Raw genomic sequence first — 14,990 nt, forward strand, 5'->3', positions numbered from 1 at the left:
TATCTGTCACAGCACACTGAACTGTGGTTTTAGACTCAAGACTTTGGTGAGAGGTGTGGCTAGTTTAGAATTTAACACGTTGTTCCTTTCTGCACACGTTACCTTGCATTCGCGAATGCTTAGTTGTCTGCTTGACATGCAGACTTACTCTGACTTACTCTCTCGGGTGCCCTGCACCTCCTCCTGTTGACCTGCACGAGCATGAGATTTCATTCTGTATTTCTCAGTTTAGATGAAATGAAGGCTGTGACTCTTATTTTAAAGTAGCTTTGATGTTTCTGTAGGAAACGTGCTGATCCTTAACGTATTCAGTTTTGAAGAATTATTTTTTCAAAGACAATATACATTCTGAGCACTGATAAATGTAACCTTACATTTACTTAAATTATTTTCTCTGAAAGTGAGAAATTTATCTCTTTGGGAATACTCTTAGAACCACTGCAGTAAGCAATCCTTCTTCTTGAAAATGTGAAATATTTTATTTCAAGGCTTGGGACACTCACTTTGGATGTTGTTCAGCTCTTCCCTTTTCCTGAAGAAGATTTGAACTCATAGGACTTAACTCCTGAAGCAGGCAATTTTAGCTTACTGCTCTCAATCTCCACTTGAAATTGCTCCACTTTTAAATGGCATACCTAAGCATTCTTTGAGCCTTAAAGAGAGAATGTGTGTTATAAGGTGAGACTTCAGATTTAATCCCCAATCGTTTGATTGTTTCATTGTTTTCTGTCAAGAAGAACTGTGCATATCTCCTTTACTGGTAAACATAAGAGCGTCTCTTTTTTTTTTTTTTTTAAAGTCACTGCTGGATTTAGGTGCATGTGTTTGATTTATATTCCACTTTGGACACCTATATCTTTCTATGAAACTGGCATTAAATGCTTCTTGAAATAGGCAAGAGCTGGACAAGCATTTTAGAATCTAAATTTAGGACTTTGGCACTGAAGACTGAAACAGAACAAGGTCTTAAAAAAAAAAAAAATTAGTCAGGATGAGTTTGGTACAATGCTCTGGCTGATGCTCTGTTTGTGTTGAGAAAGGAATGTACTCTGAACAATTAGAAAAGATAAGGTGGGCACCTGAAAGAGATAAGGAGACCATGAGTCAGGAAAACAAAGAAAATTGAAAGGTCTATTCCACCTAGATCCCACCTGTTATGAATGGAATGACTGGGTGTCAAAATCAAATGAATATGTATGTAAAGATGTTGTAACCTTTCATGAAAACTGTATAAAATACCTAACTTCTCACTGAAAACTTTGGAGCTAGTTTGCCCGGTGCGAACTGGCCAGCTCCCCAACGTTGCACGAAATAAATAACTTTGCTACTTAAAGACAAAATTCGCCTCTGAGCAGTTACTCTGTGCTGTTTTGGCATCAAGATACATAGTAGAGGTATGTAAATACTGCAGTGGTTTGTCTTGCACACACGTATGAACTTTGGGGCTATTTGTAAGCTTGCATTGTTTTTCCATTTAGCTCAAGCATGTGATTTGATTAATCAAAATTAGACATTTTGATTTCTTTACCTAACTTCAAGTTTGAGAAAGCTATTGTGAATGTGCGCTGTTTCAGCATATGTACACCTCATATTTCAGTCTCGCTGTCTTATTTCTGTTTAGATCAATAGCTGTAGGAACAGGAATGTTTGCGTGTTTTGTCTGAATTATGAAACATTTTTCTTTAACATTAAAGAAGAAGTTTCTTGAAGTCCTTTAAATTGATTGGGTTTTGGGGGCTTTCCAAGCTATTTTTCAAAGTACTTGTTTAAAGGTTAATAGACTTAACTCTTAGGAAGTGTCATCCTCTAACAGGAAGTCTTTGTTATCTCACCATAGAATATGCTTCCTGCAGCTCGGGGTTAGGTAATACTCCATTAATCTCTTCAAGTGTCCTTTTGCATTTAGATCCATTTGGTTACACAGACAAAGAGGAGAATATGTTGACGTGCGTGTGGTACAGTACCAGCAGTCAGCTACAGTAAAGTGACGATGCAGCTTTTTTAGAGAACCAATTCCTGGATTATTGGCATGGATTATCTGGTGAAGATTATTTAATATTGTGGAATTGTAGAATTATAAATTATTACACTTCATTGTTCAGTCTAGTCCTTACTAGAAAAATAAACCAAGTTTCTTGCAGCAATATCTATCGGTTTTAGTTCTGGACCAAGATTACTTTATGCTTAGTCACATATGAGTCTGAAATGCAGTTTACTGAGCCTAATTCCTTCCAGATGTAAGGATTTAACTTCTGACACATTCAGACTTTTGCAAAAGTAATGGTCTGAATTTTGTGTCCTGTAGTTACAACTAGGGCTGAAGCAATGTGTGGAGTATCAAAAGTTCCTCTGAAATTTTTCGATACCATGCGGAATTGGAATTGCAAGCATGTGTCCTGCATTGAGGGACCAGGCTTCCTGACTTAAGATACAGTCACTTATCAAATAACTGAAGAAGGATTGCTGTTCTTGGTGGAACCTTGTGCCTTGCTTTTGTTGAGTTTAGCAGAGGTCTGGCTGTCTGGTGTAGCTGTTCAGAACAATTCTCCATCCATGTAAAAATTCAGACAGTTGCACTTTCCAGAGCAATTAGCAGCAGACCTGTAGTGGAGAAGCAGCATCGCATACTGGAGATGGAAAGAGTTTAAGGAATGGCAGCATCTATCTTCAAGAAGTGTATTATATTTATGACTCTGGTTGGTATTCATTTTGATGGCATTTGCACAAGTTATCCTTCCTAAAAATTAACTTAAATTGTCGCAGCTGTTGTTGTCAAGTTTTATCTAATCATCAAGTGTCAGTAACAGTATTTATTCATTTTTGAGGAAGCCCAAACCACTTCAGTCAAAATTTATCATCATAGTAAATTTCTCTAATACAGTAATTTTTTCACTGAAGTATCAAAGAAAGATTGTGTTTGACTTGAGTCATTTTGAAATATCTGACGAGGCTTTGTGTAATGGATTTTCAAAATAATACTGTCCTATACTGCTTGCATACTGTTATCGTAAATATCGTAGAATGGAGGAATGCATTCTTTTGCATTATTTTTTGTTTGTTTTGCATTTAAGGAATTGATGCCTAAATTATATCTCTTCTTTGTGATCTAATACAATATGTTTGATTAAGAAGCACGTTAAAATACTTCTATTTTTAAAATATTCTCTGTTTCTGTGTTAGCTACTTTTTTATTTTATTCTTTGCGTATAAACTTTTTACCAATGTAATTCCATGTATTTATTCAGGAAATGCTTTTTTCCAGGGAGCTGGAATCTGTTCCTCCCCTTGCTTTTTGCAGAACTGGAAATATTCTGTGACATTCTCGCTGATAAAAAGGAAAGCCTAATAATTGCATTGGTGTTTCTTTTACTTTCTCTGTGGCAATAATGGTTCTGTAGACAACAGAGACCACGTCTAGCTGCTACTGAAACCAGGAAAGTCCTTCTCTTTTAATCTCAGTGGAGAGTGAATCAGATTTCACGAGAATGGATGATAGCTTTTAGATGAAAGGTACCAATATCTTGCTGTGTGATGAAGATGTGTCTCAGCACTCTGTTCTCTCCGTTCCTTGGATGGAGAGCTCTGCTGTAATGTATTTAATCCACTACTGCAGCCTCATTCTGCAGAGCCAATACTATTACAATTAAGCAGCCTAATCAAAACAGAGAATTTCTGAGAACGATGAGATTTCAACAAGCTTGTGTTCCTATTAAATATAAAATCTTATTTCTGGAGTTCTTTTCTATTTGAAATTTGTTTTAAAATATTTTTCATTTAGAAAGTGAAACTGTCTGCTTTCCCATTCCTGATTCCAAACTGAGCTGAACGCACCAGCTTTCTGCAGCCCCCAGACCTTGCCTCCTGGAGCAGTTAGACCTGTTTCACCCAAAGATTATTCACTGCCTGTGACTGAAGGCAGTGTGACCACAACTTGTGTGAGGGCTGCAGCTGAGGACTTCCTATGCAGTATTTGCAAGATCATTCACATCTTAACTCACACCTGTATCATTTTTGCATTTGCACCCCTAGAAGGAGACTGCTATCTGGGAGCAAAGGCTGTCTGGGGTGCTGCAGAGCTGACAGCAGTCAGCATCCTCTGGGAGGTGCTGGTGCTTTACAGTGTTCCCAGACTGTACATCGTGGGACCTGGCTTCATAAGGAGGCATTGGATGCTGTTTATTCTATTTGAACTCGGGGAAGCTGAGGAGGAGCAGTCTTGAAAAAAACTGGTCTCTTAAAAGCATTATACACATTATATTCAAAGCTTTAAAACATATTTACTCATTTTAGATCAGTTCTCTGGGTGGTACTGTTAAGAGTATTTAGAATTACTGCTAATTTAAAGGAAAAATAAATCACAGAATCTTTGCAAGTTTCCTTTTCAGTACTGAATGAAAGATTTTGACCAGAAAACCAGAACATTATTTCTGCACTTAACAGTTCTTGTGACAGCATGGCCATCTACAATGATACTAAACAAGAAAACCATCTCAGTCACTTATTTTTATCCAAGCCTAATTGCACATACCTTGTTTTAACTAGCATAATTATGACCATAATGCAGCAAAACCTGGAGATGATCCTCTGTTTCTCCAGAGGACAAATAATGCAAAGAGAGCAGATTTACCAAGGCCATATCAACAAAATAAGTATCCTCGTATTTTTCTTGTTAACCTTTTACATGCTTATTAGTTTTTTTAAGGTTGCTAAGAAGAGCCGTTATTGTAGCACCAGAGTATTGGATTTTAATTTTCTCAGTGTAAATAATTCAGGTAGCTACCATGGCTACCTTGGTACCTGCTCTGGATCCCACAGGGAAAGGTGGTCTTTGCAGGTCTTGAGGACCAGTGACCCCTTTCTGTGTTCTCCCCTGTTCTTGCCCTGGAAAGCTTTCTTACTGCCTTTGCTCCAGGTGGAATACCTTCTGCAGCTACGCTTATGTCTCACCTCTGCAGCCTTTTATGCACAGATTAGAAACCAATTTTGTTTATGCAGCAACCTATAGTAAAACCAACCAAACAAATAAAACCCCCAAAGCTAAGTTTAAATTGAATTTTGGCATAGTTCTCCTTTTCGTGCTTTTGTGAATACTTAAAAAAAAATTAGCAGACTTATTGTATCACCCTAATCGATTTTATGTATTTAGCTTCTTTTCAAAGCAGCAGTAAAACTTTATTGTAAAAGGACTTTATCTCAGTATTATTTTTAAGTTTCAGGCTTTAATCTAACCTGCTGTAGCATCATAATATTGTATTAAAAAAAACCTCCAACATTCTCGAAAGGCATTTTTCATTTATGTTGAAGTTCCTTTTGTCTTTTAATTGTATGACACATTAATGCTGAGGTTTGGGGGATTTTTTAAAACTATGGACAGCTAAAGAAAAGCTACTGAATATATGGCCTGATTCTGAACATAGCTTGATAGCTGCAGTGCCCAGAAAACCCAGGATTGCAAAGTTTGCTTCAGAACCTGGATTTAATGGATCTGTTAGCCTAGGAAGTTTCCAAAGCTCTTGAGGTAAAGCTAAGCTCGTTTTTTTATGAAAACAAAGCGCATGCAGCTCCAGGGCCAACGAGTGTCTGCATGCCAGCTTTCAGTCTGGGAATATATAAATAGCAGTAGAAGCAGGAAGAAGCATTTGACCAGCTGCATGGGCAATTGCATAACACTATGTTACTGAACTTCTCAGCAAAACTAATTGCTTCAGACAGAGGCATTGTGCTAACTCTGCAGGTCTTGGGACTGACATTTGATTACACGGCTTCGCACTGTCCCCTTTGCTGGCAGCTTTACTGCCCTGGTTGTTGGATCACTAGCTTCTGGTACAGATGATACGGCGTTTTACCTGTTTGGGCCAGATGTCTCTGAGTCTAGCTACAAGACATGTACACCTTGTCAGCTTCTAAGATCCATCTGAAAATGTTTTAGCCATGCCCTCCTGCAGTATGTCCTGTTTAACCAGTAATAAGCCCCACTCCGACCTTCTGTTGATTTGCTCAGTTTGACATTTATTCACTACGGATTTTCACTCCGCTTTCTGAATATATACAGAGCGCATTCACGCTGGGGTGTTCTCCAAACCAAGGGTGATACAGGAAAAGCTGATTTCTACTGTTTGAGTCAGGCCTTCGTAACTCACAGACTACAGCCCCTGATTCTCAAGAGGATCCATTTCCTGAATGGTATGACAGGACAAGATTGTGTTACTCTGCCAGAATCGGATGTATCGTGCTGTATGAAGTATATTTTAGACAATTTTCATGAAACTATTGGGATCTGTATCCTCCCAAGAATATAAGGCAAAAATAAAGAGAATAAAGGTGATCTTGCAGCACTTACTTTTAGGCACTACATGGCTGAATCCACAGCATGAAACCCTGACTTGCCCTTGGTCTGAGAAGGAATTCATGTGCCAGCAGCCTGGTTGAGCCTGAAGTTTGCTGGCTTGTCCCCCAAAGCTTCATCCAGACCCTTGTAGCTACAAACCTTGGCTCCCCAGGCTGCACACACACATTACCCAGACCTAGCCAGCAAACCCAGGAAGTTCTTGTGGTTCCTCAGAATTACTGTCCTTCACTTCAGGGTCTCTCCCCATTCATTCAGCTTTTACAGGGTTTGCTTTTGGATGAGGTATATCTGGGAAATAGCTGCGCTGTGCAGCGGAGCTTTGATGCAAAAATATTTAAGTCTTTCAGGCATGAGAAATGAGAAAGATGGGCTTTACGAAGAGATTTCTAAGCAATTATGCTGTATTCTTACATAAGTCACAAAGGACATCCAGAGCTATGTGAAATAGTAGAATTTATGCACTTGATTTCCTCTTGAGTGTTTTGGGGAGATCTGATCTAGACCTGGACTCTTTTGAAAAACAAGATGGTTCTACCTGAGAAAGCATGTCCTTTAAACCTCTCATCCAAAGGTTTAAAACCCAGCTCTGACACTTGTTTTCACTCCCTCAGGTCTTTAATTTTCCTCTTTTATATCTCTATGGACAACATAAGGAGAAGCAATTCCCTACCCTAACTCCCTGCAGAACTTTTTCAGTTATTCTCTCGTAAGGAGATCTGGTTTCCAGTTTCCTGTCCTGAAGCGTGCCAGTTCAGATTTGAAAAAAAAAAAAAAACCCACAACAAAACAAAACACCAAACCACTCCAGAAAGCAAAATGGACTGTTGGAGTGTATACATAACAGAGATCACAATGTGCAGATTTCATAGCTTTTAACATATGGAAACAGCATGTCTGAGTTTTGTGGTAGGTAAGGCAACTTTATTCAGTACTGGATGGATAAAACCAAACCAGCAGACTAACTTTCATTTCAATCAATAAAGTGGTAGGCATGGAATTGTTTCTTTCCTTTTTGTGCATCATGATTTGGTGAGATCACGAGAAGAAAGGCTTAATTCTAGTAGAGGCCTTGGATATCACAGTATGAAGCAAGTCTAGTTGCCTTTTTGCCTGTGTTGGTTAATGTGTAAGCATTCTAGCAGGGTATGTCCTGCTGGTGCACACATAACCTCCTACTCGGTTTCACCTGTTCCAGAGGGGATGTCAGAGATACAGCCGGGAAATTTTATATTATATTGCAGTAATTTTGGACAGAATCCTGAATCAGCTTGTTCTTAAAAAATGTAGCCAGTGAAAGTGGTCTTAAGACAGTAGGTCTGTGCTAGGCTTATCTAGTATAAGAAGGTAAAATTTCATGACTAATTTAAGTTAAACTGATGGTATTTGCATTCTTAAATTTAGTCACTAAAACATGTGGCCTAGTTTTCAGAGTTTCTGCATACTCAATTGTTTTTTCATTAAGAAACTATTGATTACATTGGTGATGTAGAAGAGGCATTTAAAGGAATACTGATGACAAGGTTTCTTCCCTCTTCAGTGCAAAATCCATGTTTCAACTTAAATGTGTTGTATAGCCGTAACAGGAGACTTTCCTGCCTCTCATGTGCGTACAGCTGAGTCCTTACAGGAAAGCTTTCTATTTAAAAGGTTGTGGGGGGATGTTACTGATAGCAAAAAGGGGGGAGAAAAACATAGACAGAAGAGGACAGCAAAATTTCATTTAGTCCAACACAGACTTATTAGGGAGAAATTAAGAGACTCCTTGTGACTAATGAGTTCAGGAGTAGCTTTGACTCAATGCAATTACTAAAAACTCATTTTAATCCTAGGTATCGAAGACTTAATAGCTGTGCAGTTTACCTTATCAGCTTTACCAGATAGTGGTGTATACTCCAGAAAAGTCCATGACTGTTACTTCACTGTAGTGATTTGTTGTACCGTTAAAAAAAAAGCAAATGCAGACTATGATGAGGTCAAGCAGAATCACTCACAATGCATGTGCCAGCTTTACAAGAAGGCTTCTTTGAAATGCATGTAGCCTTTTGGCAAGTAGAATCCAATTTTTCATTGCAATGCAGGGGAATTGTCAGACTCCTGTTTTCTGCCCTTCTTCCGTTTTTTGTTGCGGTCTCAGATGCGTGCGTCGTAGCAACTGAACCATCGCAGTTCATGGGTAATCTTTGTAAATCTTTGACATTTCAGCAGCTGTTGCATGAAGAGCAGAGGGACATCTGAAGCAAGGGTAGGATTTTCCAAGAGGCTGAGGTCACCACAACAGGAATTCCTAGGTAATCTGTGCATTCATGAATTACAGCCTTCAGCTTCATCTGGGGACCATATTGCAGTGTTGACTTTGCTAGAGTGAAGTTGATAGGACTTTCAAATGTAAAGATTGGCTCTTTTGGAAGTCTTTCTTCTTTTGGAAGAATTACACACATGTACTCAAGATTACCTGGAAATCTGGCATTCCTCTGCTGATGTGGAATAGCACTTGTGACTCAGATTCAGGCAGGAGCCTTGAAATTAATTTTCTTTTTCATAAAACAGGACTTTCTTAGTGCAAGCAAGTGAAGGTCACATCTTTGGGGAAGATGTGACCTGCAAATCAGTAATCTATTAATATCTCCAATGTTCTGTTACTCAATACGGATCCTAGCCATAGCAAAACACCTTGTGCACCTCTGAGGGACCTGTATGGAGAGCTTAATTAGCTGTTTAGGGAGACTGGAGGGGGTCTTCTGGGTCAATAAAATGTGGCCTTGTGAAGTTGCCATTAGAGAATAACTCTGGTGGGGACATATTACAGCCATCAAACTGCAACATCATCCAGTCTATTTTTGTTTGTCATTGACTGAAATCAGTGTTGAATTTAGAAATGGCTGTTGGAGGAAATTGTCTTTCTCTTCTTTTTGCTTAAAGGAAATATCTTACAAAATTATGTGGTTTACATGGGTTGCAATTCAGCTAGTTCAGAAAAGAAATGATGTGAATGTCAGGGGCAGAGACTACGGGATGAAAAGCTGGGGGGGGACGACTTCGGGTTGCAATGAGGAGAAAGGCAAATTATGGCAAAAGTTGAAGTGTTGGGGCAACTCTGGTGAGAATGGCTGGGGGGCTCAAAGTGGAGCAGTAGGAAGAACTGGGCTTACAGGAGATAGAAGTCAGTTGCCTCTTCCTGTGCACCAGGATCTTGGAGGAATTCATCTCTTGTGACCCTGGGGTCCTTCTGCAAGACGTGACATTAGGCCTCTTACCTTAGAGGCTAGGAGAGCCACTTACCCTCTAATCACCTCATTCTTCTTGTCCCAGACTCCACCTTGAGCAAGCTGAGGAGGACATCAGACACCGCAAAGCAACCTTCAACTTTTGCCAGCCACGTTTTGTTTTGCCAGTAAAGAATAATGCTGGCAGGCTCAGCATCCTGCTTCCTTTGCAGGTGCTCAGCACAAAAGCAGCCAGCCAGCGGCGGGGCAGAGGGCAGGGGTCTGCTGCTGAGTTACGGGAGCTGTTCTGGGCTCTCCTGGGCTTGGATGGTGATACTGCATTACCCGGTCTGTGAAAATGACCTGAGAGTACCTGTTCTGCTGGCTGAGTTGTTTCACTGGATACTGTTAACTGCCCCGCAGACGTGTCTTGAAGGTTACTTTACAAAACAGTTCAAGAAAGTGGTATAGAGGATGAATGTTTAAAAATAGCTACTTTCCACTGACACTGCAGCAGTTTGGATGAGATGACAAGTCCAAACCTAAACATTTGTCTTCAGAGGGGTATTTATTTCACATTAATCTTAGCTACTGCTCATGAAAGCAGCCACAGCTACCAAGGCAAAATAATTAGGGTGTACTGACTGCCAAGACAGTGCCTGTTCCTCTGTCTATTTTGAAGGTGTTTAAGTTTACTGCTTATTGATGTAGTATGGACAAAGATACTCTTTTAATGTATGGCAGTCCTTCTGTTGTGTTTCACACCAGGACCAAGTAGTTCTTTTGCCTTCAGGCCTTATCCAGCTATGGAGAGAATTGTGGGCATTTTTACCTGCACATCCCTGGCATTGTCATGAGCAGAGCATGTCTGTGGTACTCCAGTGCTGTGTCAGCCAGCAAGAGACAGATGTCCATGACTTCAGGGAAGAAAATAAGGTTCAGGATGGGCTTGAGAATATCCTCTGAAGGGGTACCTGAACCAGGAGGCATCTGTGCTAGCTTGTTTTATTAACACAGTGAGGTAAAAACCAATTGTAGAAGACCCAAGGAACAAACAGCAGAGTGCATGAGTAGCAAAAACCAAACAAAAAGTGTTACCTGTGGATTTGAATCTCCTAGCCGGACTCTCTGGTGTTTAATGACCCTAGCCGTGTTTTGCACTATGGCAATAAGGACATTCACAATGTATTCACTGCTGTATGTGGTAACTAGCACCGGGAGTGGGCTCAGCCTTTCATTCAAGAGGGATGCTTATGGGAGGTCCCCCTCCACCTTCTCAGCATACTTTTGAGAAACTTGTAGAACCTAACATCTTTAACATCTCTAGCCTGACATGAAACGAGATACATATGGATTACCATGTTCAAAAGTTACTGGAAATATACGTATGCACACACAGGGTTATTATGTATATCTCCATAGGAAAATACGCAAAACCCAGACCTCCAGCTGTATTTTTATTGTATTCATGTTCTGACAAGCTGGATGGCATTTCATCAGAGAGCAGCCTGCAGCTCAGCTGCTGACAAATCCAGGCCATCATTGCTGAGGACAACTTCTGGTTCACAGGGCTGACAAGAGAGAGGTCCAAGAAGATTCTGGCATCAGGAACCAACCTGTCTACTTTGGCAGTGTTTTTAGCGTGCCGTATACTAGATTTAGTGTAATAAAATCTTACCGTGAAGTAAGTTTTTGGAGCAGTCTAGAGGCAAGGCGTTATTTAAAGCAGTTTGATTCAGTTTTATCGTTAGGTTGTTGAGATGACACTTCTGACAGATGACTCATAGAATTGTGTCATGGTGATAGAGCATTTAATTGCCTAACAAGGCAATTCTACAAGGAAATCCTGCAGGTGTTATTATAACCAGTGAATGAACCCTGTACCTGTCTGCAGGATACACTGAAGGTACAGCTGTGACACTGCCAGGCAGTGCTCCCTCCTCATCTGCTCCGCTACATCAAGCTACACCCCTACCTGCCAGCAGTGTTTTGTGAGGGAATCAATCTGCCTGTGTCTTGCTGAGTTTCTATTTACCTTCTTAAGCAAGTACATCTGGGCTCTTTGATGCTAGATGCAGTCTGCCAGTGGAAACCGCTGTGCAATTGTTCGCTTACTACCTGCAAGCCTTCAAAGCATAACATTCCTTCCATGGATTCTGTCCACGGCTTTCCCAAGTATTTCCCTGCCAATGTCCTCTGAAAGCTCTTCTTCCTTTTCCCGCTGCGGTCATGGGAACCATTGCCGCTCACAGTCAGCTCTTGATCAATGGTCCACAGCAAGAAATCACCTGCCTACCCCAGTGGCCACACGGAATCGTGACCACAGGGTGCCATACTTAGGGAACACAAGGTGGGGAAACAACTTCTTGTCTCCAGTCTAGGGAAGATGCACACATCTCTTAATTGAAAGGTGGGGGAGACCGCATCTTTTAAGTCATCCAAGTAAGATATTCACGTTAATCTACCTGCCTTCCACAGTAATGGAACATGAGCTGTTGGTGTTGTCAAGGACAATTTCCTCCTTCCTTGCCATTCTGAACCAGGAGAGAAGACTCAAAGAAGGAAGCACTTGAATAACATCTAGTAGCTTAAGAATGCTGACAGCAAGTGTTTTCAGGACTCTTTTTGAGGTTCTCACGAAGTTGGAAAGAGAAAGATGGGGGGTTAGCTATGTTACAACTGAAGAAAATCTCACCATAAGCAAGAGGACTTGGGAAAACAGGGATGAGCAAGTATCACTCCTGCAGATAAGGAACAGGCAAATGGCTTCACTGGGAAGCATACTGAAACAAGGCACTTTTTCTCCTTTTTTTTTTTTTTTTTCTTTTTTCCTCCTATCACAACTTATATTCTGCATAAGACATTAAGAGCTGAAGGTTTGTGTTGTGGCCATATGAAACAGGACATCCAATGAAAGTTCTCTCCCACACAAGATTCTGGCCCTTAAGATATCAGACAAAGTGGGCAGCTAATTGTAATGTTGGAAACTTGTGATCTCTTGGACTTTGACAAATTCATGCAACAGTTTTTGTGATCATCAAAATTTAATGACTGACTCTTTTTAAGTTCACAAGCTTTCCTCTTTTCTGTAATTTATTACAGCAAAATGATTATTTTTGAATGAAGAAATATTTTTCATCTGTATAATTGAAAAAAATTCTATAAAAGCATAACTTTCAGCCAAAGAAGTCCTGCTCTCATATTCAGCAATTTTCATGAAATATCTGAAGTATTTTAAAAAGACTCCCTGATGTTTTCATGAAATATAGATGCCAGTGTATAAAGAAAATAATTAAGATCCCAGTGAAATATGTTGTAATTTGGGCAGACTCCAAGACAACACATGCCCAGTTTTCATGAGATTATATGTTGCATTTCATGAATCGTTCAGACCCCATATTTTACAATATCCATTAGGTTTCATAGCAACATTCATGACATTTAATAGCAATTAATACAATATTAAAACATAAAAAACCCCATCACAGCCACAAGCTTAATAAATCATAGGAGTATAAACTTCCAAGCTGTAAGAGAACAGACATCTTGCTTTGTTTTTCTTACATTTCATTAAAGACAAGCAGTGTTTCATGGCAGATTCACAAAACAGGTCTTAAAATTCATACTCGCCCTGCATAGGCTAAGCATTCAAAATGACACAAAGCATGAAGACAGCACAGCCACAGCTTCACTGGAGTTTATTTTAAATTATTAATAAAAAAATAGCCCCCTCCTGTCATAGCAGGAATGCTGCTCTGACAGACTTCATCAGAGACCGCAGAATGTTATTCTGGAGACAGCAGCTTTCTAGTTGCTCATAATTTCTACTTCTGTGTCTTCGAGTTATAACCTTAACACTAAAAGGCTGTTAAATGGAAGTCTCCAGCCTTGCAACTTGCCTTTCAGTTTTCCAAATTCATACTTCATCCTTACCTTACAGCTAATTAAACACCAGTTTACCATTCACAAAGCCATTCAGGAAAAGGCTTTGTTAATCCGGGAGCTACAGGGTAGAGTGGGTCTCCAGAGGGAAGAGCATCGGTTTTACCAATTGCAGTAGCTGTGGGAAGTAGATGCTTTACAGCACAGTGACATATGTGTACTGACAAATGTATCACCATGCCAAACAGGAGCAGCAGATAAGGTTCTTTAATAGCTTCCACCCTGTTGAAAAGGTACAGTGTCCTACCTGCACCAGCTGTACTTTCTTTACATCAGCTGATCACAACCCCACCACCAGCAGCCAGCAGGTGACCTGCTCAGGCCTGACTGACGAGCAGAGGCAGCCGGTGCCAGCACGGTGCTGGTGACTGGCTTTTGCAGAGATTAGAAATCTGGTATCGGTGTGCTGCTTCCCCGGCTTTGCTGGTTGTTTATTGTATCTCTAGAGACATGGTCTGTCTCACTAAGGTTCCTCAGTCAGGGCAGGTCTGAGGAAACACATCCCCCCCCACATCCAAGGAAATGACTTCTCCCTCCTTGAGCCCTGCAACCTTTTTATGTTGCATCAAGGGCATCCAGGGAAACTTGTTGCTGGACACGGGTCCACGGCTCCTTGTCTATGATCTGCTGGAGCTGTCAGCAAAGCTGCTTCTTGTTGACGAGCAGAGTGGAGGCTGTACGGAGCAGGCTGTCAAGTGCAGCTCTACAAGACTGTGTGGGTGTTAGCAGGGCTGTAAGTGGATCACTGTGTCTGACACATACACTGGTAATGACCTGGAGACGACTGGCTACCTCAGGAGGAGAGGTCATGGAGATACATTAGCAGCTTTTGAAAAACCACAGCTTGGTGCTAACTAGACCTTCATGCAAGTAAGCTCTCAGGTTAGAAGGTAAGCATTCTCTTCTGGTTGTTTCTCCTTTTTTTTTTTTTTTATTTTTTCAATATGTTTTGTTACTCAGCTATCAGTGCTTGTGGATGGCAATACAGTACAAAACATATCAAGTAATATGTGTAGCTACTCCTGAGTACAAATATGCTACCTGTAATTTTAAAGCACTCTGGCAGTAAGTTTTGCTATTGCAGGGATGTGTTGAGTGTGCTGGGCAATGGGGAGAGCTACTGGGGTTTCTTCTGGAGTTTATTCAGTTACTTCTTAGGGAAAGCTTCCTCTAATGGGAGTTTGTAAGAAACCAGCTTGTAATTTGACTCATGATGACTAAATTAATAGAGAGAAGGCAGTACTTTGATCTAATTTTTTGGTTTCTCCTGAGAGGAACATGCTTATTTGTCAAGAGAGGTCTTAAAATATTCTCATATCCTCAGTTCCCATTAGGCCAGTGAGTGAAACCTTCAGCTTTTCCACAGGCAAAAAGTATTTGGGATGAGCAGTTTTCAGGATAAATCATGCAAGCACTTGAAGAAACTGATCCTCACGTGAAGTTTTTCTCCTGTCTATGAAAGGAGATCCCCTGTCTATGAGAACAGAGGTCTACTG

The 14,990-nt window shown here is 40.4% G+C and overlaps 1 long non-coding RNA gene across 3 annotated transcripts in view; it reads left to right on the forward strand.

Annotated features, from left to right (window-relative positions):
- The window catches only part of LOC308065273, a 25,230-nt gene continuing 10,240 nt past the window's right edge, over window positions 1-14,990 (forward strand). For all 3 annotated transcript variants that reach the window (XR_013928720.1, XR_013928721.1, XR_013928722.1), the window contains exon 1: window positions 1-14,384. This is a non-coding gene — a long non-coding RNA (uncharacterized lncRNA). The remainder of the gene's footprint in view (window positions 14,385-14,990) is intronic.

Source organism: Falco punctatus (genome assembly GCF_963210335.1).
Source record: "Falco punctatus genome assembly, chromosome: 6".
Lineage (NCBI taxonomy): Eukaryota > Metazoa > Chordata > Aves > Falconiformes > Falconidae > Falco > Falco punctatus.